This window comes from Rattus norvegicus, chromosome 1, assembly GCF_021556685.1.
Source record: "Rattus norvegicus strain SHRSP/BbbUtx chromosome 1, alternate assembly SHRSP_T2T, whole genome shotgun sequence".
NCBI classification, from domain to species: Eukaryota; Metazoa; Chordata; class Mammalia; order Rodentia; family Muridae; genus Rattus; species Rattus norvegicus.
The window spans coordinates 272,723,609-272,731,926 of record NC_141534.1 but is presented as its reverse complement, the minus strand read 5'-3'; the positions used below and the strand labels follow the sequence as shown (position 1 = coordinate 272,731,926).

The window sequence follows — 8,318 nt, the reverse complement described above, 5'->3', positions numbered from 1 at the left end:
TCACAGCCTGCTTCCTGAAAGGTTCAGGTTTGCATTAGCGATGCAGATTTTAATCAGCAATCAAGTACTCTCTCCAAACCCAGCAAGAATCCCCCATATTCCCTTCTATCAACAACAACAAAAAAAAATTCCCTGCTTCAAGCTGGACCCGGCAACAGTGAGTGTCAAAATCAGCATCTTAAACAAAATGTTGTCTCCAATCCTTCAATCTTCTGAAACACCTAAACTCTTCTTCCTGTCCTTTAGTTAGACAGTTTTGCATTGTGTGATTCTGACCACAGCCCCCAACTTGACACCTGTTGAAAAAATATTGGAACCATATTTGTAACTAATCACAACCAAGATGTCATTTTAATTAATCTGACAATAGAAATACTCCAGAGATGGGGCCCATGCCTAGGCTGGCACTCCCAGTCAAGCCTGGGCTTGCAGCCTGTTACCTGACAAGCCTGGGACAAAATTAACATTAAATATAAGGTAATTTAATTAACTCCTCCCATCCCAGCAGGCAGAGTGTAGTGCTCTGGGCACCCTAGGCTTTCTGAAGTAGGGGGTGGCACCCCCAGCGGGAAACACTTAGTCTAAGCTTTCATTATTTTAAGTGGGTGATTTGCAGCTAAGGAGATGCACTGAAACTCTGTAGCCCGGTAAAGTAATAAATAGCACACTGTTCTTACTCCTACAGGCATGGCAGTAAACTGTAAAATTTGTTCATAGGAGGACATACCTTATAAGAGTCAGGCTCCCACAAGGATTCATGGAATATGTAGACCTTTCAGACAGGGAGCAGGGAGGAGGGCTGTAGAAAGAAAGACAGACGCAGAGAGGACAACTTGGTTTGAAAGTCAATCTGAAAGCTACTCCACCAAGAAGAAAAGGCTTTAGCAAATATAAGAAAAATATTTATGAAATTAATATCTTAAAGATATGATTGATTCTTCTGTCTGGGGGATTGAATCTAGAACCTTGAGTACCAGGAATGTCCATCCCCCAACTCATTTTTATTTCATTAGACAACATCTTACTAAGTTGCCTAGGCTGTACTTGAACTGGTAATGTTCTTGCTCAGTGTCTCAAATAGCTGGAATTACAGGTTAAGGACTAATTTTTTTTTTAAGTATATGTGCTGCGGAAGTGAGCACGAAGGACTAATATTTTAAGGGACATATTAAAATCCTTTTTTTTTTTTTAGAATTTCCAAATATCAGCAGGGTTAACTCCATAATTCCTTCATCTCCAGGGTGAACAGCCACTCACATAATTGTTTCTCCCATAGTCCAAGCCTGATGCCAAAGGAGACTGGGCACAGAGAAAGAGAGAACTGTCATGAGTGTAAAGAGAAAGCAGGCAAGTGGAAAAGTCAACCATGGAGTGACAATGGTTTCACTCACACGTAGATTGCTTATGGAGGGCTTGAGGAGAAAGAGCCTTTCAGGGGCCCATGAGGGGCTTGCTGGAAGCCAGGTCTCCGTTCTCACCTGAGAGTCTCGCTGACAGTCCACGATGATCAATGATGAACATTAGCTGGTGCTCTGCATGTGTGGGGATGGGGACCAGACTCTCCACGTGAAGCCAATTAGGTAGGCTTCAAAACAACGAGGAGGAAGTAGCATATTTCCAAATGAGGATGAAATAAGGTACTTGGGTCAGGAAATACCAGGTCAAAAAAAAAAAAAAAAAAAAAAAAAAAAAGCCCACAGAACCTCATTAAAATGCAGATCAACAGGATGAACCCAAATCATTAATTATGTTAATCTGCAAAAGGAAATAAAAATTTTGGGAGAAACTGGAGGGGATGAAAGCCTTGCCATCCTGTGCAGGGTTCTCTGCACAGGGTGGGGGGAGGGAACCTTGGGTGCTAGCTTCATTTTCTTTCCAAAGGGAGTTGGAGTGTAGGATGGGAATTCACCAAGGGCCACTTGCTTGGTACTCGAGTGCTAGCAGGTGCTTCTGAGCAGTGGTGTGTAGCAGGTTATATGATTAAGCCAAGGCTGTGTTTGAGAGCTACTGCCTCTGACAGCATCTTTGGAGCTCTAGGACCTATCAGGCAAAGACAAGGTTCTCCAGCCACCTGGAGGTTGGGCGGATAGATGTGTAGACAAAGAAGTCATTTCAACACACAGGAGCTGTTGTGAGGCACTGTGCACACAGGAAGCCCATGGACTGGCCTCACTCTTTTGTTTCTAGTGGCAGCAGTCAGTGTTATTTTGTTTCTAGCCACAGTGGGTTATGGTGCCTCTCAGCAGTTGTCTTACCTGCAAGAGTCTCGTCAGAGGTGGGATTCAGGATGTATTCTAAGAGCAACATTCTGTTGCTCTGTTGGGCTTTTGAGGCAAACCAGACTAGCTTTGAACTCATAACTTTCCTGCTTCTGTCTTCTGAGAGTTGGGATTGCAGGTGTGTGGCTTGTTGCCTGGCTTTGGTTGTTTGCCCTCCCAGTGGCAGTTCCTTTTATTTTTGCTGGCCTTTGTTTCAGAGCCCTGTGAGTGTACAGAGCTCTGGAAACCTCACGGAAGGGAAGGAGGACCCCAAACAGGGAGGCTTAGAGATGATCAATATCTATTCCTCCAGGTATCTGCAGGTAATGAGAAAAGACAAGGTCCTCAGGAATCCAGGGCCCATGTAAGGACACTGGAGGTACCTGAGGCTGAAGGCCGTTTAAAACGCAGGAGGAAGAAGTGGCCGAGGGTGGCATAACACCCCCCCCCCCCACCGCGCACCAATGGACCATTGCACCAATTAGACTAGCTATCGACAGGCAGCCTTGATCCTGGCAGGAGCAACTCTGGCCATTGAGGAGGGACGGGAAGCTGGAGAGGTGCCCACTCTTTCAAAGGGAAAGTATAATTTGTAAACAGTCAACATCTGAACAAGCCATAAAACACCAGCCCTGACTTCTAGCAGATTTACGAATGCCCGAATGCCCGAGTAACTGAAATTCACAACGGATTTTTTTTTCTTTCTAAACTCACTTTGTTAATTTGCAGCCTGGTAGTGATTAGGGAGACAAGTCCCCAGGGATGGCCTCCAGCTCGGCTTCCCATTGCAGGGCTGGGGTCCGGGTGTTTTTCCAACACAGGTGGATGCAGATTCCGGGCAGTTCAATCGTGTCCTCTCTTTCCTCTCACCATCTTGCAGGCTGGCCTGGGAACTCACAGGCTAGGATTTGTTTGTTTTGTTTTAGAATTCTAGTGTTTCAAAAAATCGCCATCATTTATCACCCATCTTGAGCAATTGTGGGTCGATGCTGGCTGGATGCTTTTCCCTCCCAACTCCTCCTCTTCCCCCCAACCCCCGCCCCACCACCTCCCTCCCTCAGGGGAAATCAAGAAAAACAAGATTCTACTTGTCCAAGCCCTCAGAGACTCCTCGGAATTGCTGGAATCGTCACAATAAGTGGTAGTAATAGAACCATATACAGGATTGTAAATACAAACCGTTCTGTGGAGAGGTAAAAAAATAATGAAGCAATTAGGTGAAGTCCCATCAGCACCTGTGACTGACTGGTAGGGCACTTCTGTCTGCCTGCTATTGTTTCTCGGGAGCCACACACAGGCAGATTCAGAAGTTGTGGCACTTCTCACCCAACCCCCTCCTCTCTCCTCACTAGTGCCTCTGTGCCCCCCAGCCCCTAAAGTGGGTCCCATGCATGGGTGATCTGAGTGGCCCAGAATGGGCATGTGGGTGCCAGGGCTCAGCCTTTGGAAACCACAGTGGGAAACAAGAATCCTGCTTTCCAGCCCATTAGGGTTAATGCCACTTTAATTAGCAATTGCCGGGAAGCCTGAGAGTACTATTTAATGGGCCATTTCTAGGCTAAACTGGTGCCTCACAGACAGACCCAGTGTATATGACCGCTCCAATGGGAAATGGATATTTGGAAAACAGCTCAGTGTTGGTTCTGAAGGGAAGTGACCACTGGAATGGTCACTAGCTTTCTGGTACAAGCCCCCATCTGGAATTTCTGCACAGAAGTGCACAATTACTGGAGAAATGCTATTTAACACTTCTAATGTCCCTCCCAACATCCCTTCAGGAGAGTCTTCTACCAACCCACTTCACAGATGCAGAAATGGAGGCATAGAGAAATTAAGTGCCTCACCCCAGGCCACAGAGCCGGGTTTCCAAGCTAGTACCAAATACACACACATGGGACCTATTATTGTTCCTGTCTAGTGGGCTCCATACAGGGCTGTGTCCTATACGTCCATAGTGTATCTGATCCAGACACACCAAAGACGGTGCTAAGAACCTAGGAAAGAAAATGGGTTCTCGCAGACTTGCCAAAGACCTGGGAGAAGCCATTCTTTTCCACTGGCAAAGGAAATGTAGACACAAGGTATGACCCTCACAGATCACAGGTCAGAACTTTTGTTGTTACTCAAAGAGCGTATAAAGTAAACTGGAGAAAACTCGCTTGGTAAAATACCCCTCTCCTCCACATGTGTGACACACACACACACACACACACACACACACACACACACACACAGTGCTTCTGAGATTCCTCCTACCCAGAGTCTGAGTCCACAGAATTCAACTTAAGTCAAAGGCCACTTAAGGGGTTTAACCTTAAGCCACCAGAGTGTGTAGAAACTCCAGTCAGTTCATTGTGTTTTGCTAATTTTACTCTCCAGGGCAGGCATAGTCACTTGTCACTACTTTGGGTATAGAGAAGCTAGGAAGAGGATCTTATGGGGGCAACCATAGATTGGCACCCCAAACTCTTTGCAATTCAATTTGTTAAGGGGGTAGGGGTGACCCCACTTTCGTCTGAGGCATGAGTTTTCAAGGAATGAATGGCTTTTCACTAATAATTACTGGTTTTTTTTTTCTGAAGAGGATTTGCTAGAGGACTACTGAAGTCTCTCACCTTGAAGGTCCCCCGTCTGTGGCCCTGTATTTGGCTTTGATAACTCTGTCCTCCGATTCTTAAAATAGGTCTCTAGATAGCACAGGTTTCAGGAACCTGGAACCTGGACCTACCCAGGATTTCCCAGAAAAGGAAATGGCAGCAGCCTTGCCTGGCTCAAAGGTAAAGTTCCTAATTTATGGTATAGTGTGCTTGTGTGCAGGGTCTCCTTAAAGTCTGTGCTTCTTAAAGAGGCCCTGGGCAACCTGGGTCCATCTGTTACTCCTACTTGTTGAAGAGAGAGCACGCTGTGACTCACTGCAGGGGCAAGTAGCTCACAGAGCACCCAGCACAGCCCGGGCTATTTGTCGAATGAATGAAGTATGAACCAAGTGCTGACACCTTAGAGCTCATCGGTGGGAGAGGTCATAATGACCTGATGCAGACAGGTGCAGTCCATGGAAATCTGGTGTGGAAAAACAAGCCCGTGTGGTGTGGGGGACTTGAATCAGAAACCTGTCATAATTTGGGAGGCTGTGGAATGTGGGAGGGTGCTCCACTCAGGCAGGAAGCAGTCATTCTCAAGTTGGGTTCTTATTTACTTCGGTGCATCTGATAACAAATGGTATATCTTCCTTTCCTAGCCTCCGCCCCATTCTCATTTTCCCAGCTTGCAAACAATGCCTATGTGAAAGCAGAACCCCAAACATAAGCGGGATCCAGCTGGGGGGGGGAACAGTGCCCCCAGGCAGGGCTTTGGGTAAGAGGGGGAGATGCTCAGGCCCAGATTCCACATGCTGTGTAGACTCCAATTACCAGAGGACTTAGAGATCAAACAGCCCAACTGTGCTGCACAATGAAGGAGGAGGTCTTAATTTTACCATGTGCTACACCCTTCCAGCCAGACTGTGAGAAACAATACATCCCCTTTATGTTCTTCTGAGCACAGCACCTCCCTGAGATTGTCTTGTGTTATCTCAGCAACATCTCTCTAACGTGGACAGGGGGTTGGGGGGAGACCTAAGGCATCTGAAAGGAGTGTGATTTCCTCCAGCCTGGGGTGAACATCCCGGCAACCAAAGCCAGCTTTAGCGGAACAGCTCATACCCACTTGGCCTTTGACGGGATGGGATCTTAATGTTATTTGTTTTCAGTGGCGGATCTGTATTTTAAGGTGTTTTATTGGTTTACTGGGAAATGAGTTTGCGTGGGCTGAGCTATGGTGTGTGCACACAGGACTTGATGTATATATAGCATATATATGAAAAGGCTTAGAAAATAGCATGGGCCAGACGCTAGAATTTTGCAAGTTTTTGTTTTCTTTCTTCTCATAGTACAAACAAGGTTTTCAATGAATCCTGGGTCTGCTAAAAGAACAAGAACAAAAAAAACCAAAACAAACAAACAAATAAAAAACAAAAAAACACCCCAAAACAGCCCCCTCCCCAAACCAAACCAAAACCCTAGAAAAATTTCCCTTTCAATTTTAACATCGATCAGCATTTGGGAAATTGAAATCACTTGAACATTTAGCATTGAGAAAAGCAGACATCTTTGAACTGCACTTGGTAGACATTTTAGCAAGCATGCCACAGTAGAAACACAAACCCACAGTTTTTATTTATTTTTATGAGCCAGTATTTTTTTTTATTCTTCCAGTTTCCAGACAGTGGATTTTAAAAATTTCGAACAGTATGCAAAAAAGGTAATGATTCTTAGGATTTTTTGATACAGGGCTTCACTTCAATAATAATCGGATACACCACATTGTCACTCTGCACAGACTTTGCTAAATATGAGCACTGGAGACATCTTAAGTTGATCAGTGTTTCCATGGAAATAGATAACCCTTTGATAAAGCCCCAGAAACAGAGTTTGAGATACTGTGTGCCTCAGTCCCAACCTGGGAGTGAGATTAGGGTTCCGAATTCAAATGTACATTTCTGTAGGCTGAGTGTGTAATCCGAAAGGCTGCATTGCTAAGGGTGAGCAGTGACAAGGAGGGAACATACTCCCGTAAGATTTTTAATGTTGGAAATACATTTGTTCCTGATGCTTTTTCAAGAGTGGTTAACCCTACTTTGGAAGCAGTGCTTTCTCTTCCGAAAGGCAATAAGCCTAGAAAACGACTGAAGAACGGCTTCCCCCGTCTGTTAGTTCCTAAGCAATTTATCTTCATTTTAGATATTTTCTCTCAGTCCACTACCACACTACATAGACACACATTTAATGGTTTAATTTGTGTGTGTGTGTGTGTGTGTGTGTGTGTGTGTGTGTGTGTGTGAATTTCATAGCTAAGTGTCTTGCATCACTTGTCTGGACATTACTTTTTGCTAATACTTTCTGCAAGAATTCTCAAAGTCTGCACTCTACTTTGGACTTTTAGCAAGAGTAAACCTACAGATCTGTCTTTCTATCACTCCTTTCTGACTAAATATTTTCCTGGAATAGCCCCAATGAAAAGTCTGATTACTGAATATTGCGAAATCCACATCACTGTCCACAGCCGAGCAGTCCTCCTGCCGGTGGGTAAGAATTAAGATGTCCCGGGCAAGAATCAACACAGGATACTGGATTAAGTGAGGCTTTCTTCCCGTGTGTCAGAGCAAGTTTTATGAGTTATAGAAGTCCCCGCCAGGCCGTGGCTTCTACACACAGGAGTGGTCTCTGCTGGTAAAAGGGTTACAAAAGTCACCCGACTTACCTTGCTTGTCACAACTCTGCAGGCACGAGTATCTCCAGTCACACAACAGTTTGACTCATATGGATCCGGGAAGAAACCATTTCTCTGACCGATTACATCTTGGTTGTTCCCAAGGACACGGGGCTTTGAGGAAACACTGCATGAGTTCTTCAGTGGTTCCTCTCAATTTAAAGGCTGAAAGATGGGCAAGTGTCCAGTGGCTGCGGGACCGACCGGGACAGGAATTCGCAGCAGTAAGGCTTGTTCAGAAAGGTTTTCCCATGACACGGCACAGTTTCACAGCAGCCACTAGATGGCGCATGAGAACCACTTGTGTCGGGCACCCACGCAAACAGTCGGGTCTGTTCAAGGCGAACCAAAAAAAGTCCGAAAACAATTCCTTCCAAACGACTTTTCTAATAGGTTATTATCAACATCCTGGTGTTTACATGAAACCTAAATGGTCCTGATTTGTTTGGTGACTGAAGGGGAATCCTTCACAGAATATCCCGATCAGATTGCAATGTGCCATTAGTAAACATGGCCTTTAAATCTTTATTAAGTCAGAAAGGAGAATTGAGACAAAAGCAGGCAACTAAACCTACCTATTTAGTATTGAACTTCAGCAAAAGTTTTCTAAGTGTCTACAGTGTGGGAATGTTACTTATGCTTCTTAAATGGTAAGAGAACATTCTATTACCCGAAACAAACACAAGTACCAGAAAAGAAAGATACTAACTTCACATTGTGCAGAATGTCACAGATAAGTTAAACCCACATATA

General features: G+C 45.0%; 1 long non-coding RNA gene across 4 annotated transcripts; it reads right to left on the bottom strand.

Moving 5' to 3' along the window:
* On the bottom strand, nucleotides 1-7,698 carry LOC102556108 (uncharacterized). 4 transcript variants are annotated; one of them, XR_015648366.1, is made up of 6 exons: nucleotides 7,557-7,698; nucleotides 3,347-3,441; nucleotides 2,973-3,159; nucleotides 2,256-2,575; nucleotides 728-799; nucleotides 1-296 (listed from the first exon to the last, which is right to left on the bottom strand). It is a non-coding gene; the product is annotated as an uncharacterized LOC102556108 (long non-coding RNA). The 4 variants fall into 4 exon arrangements; XR_015648367.1 differs by lacking the exon at nucleotides 3,347-3,441 and adding an exon at nucleotides 1,479-1,585; XR_015648365.1 differs by lacking the exon at nucleotides 3,347-3,441.
* Nucleotides 7,699-8,318: the final 620 nt, after the last annotated feature.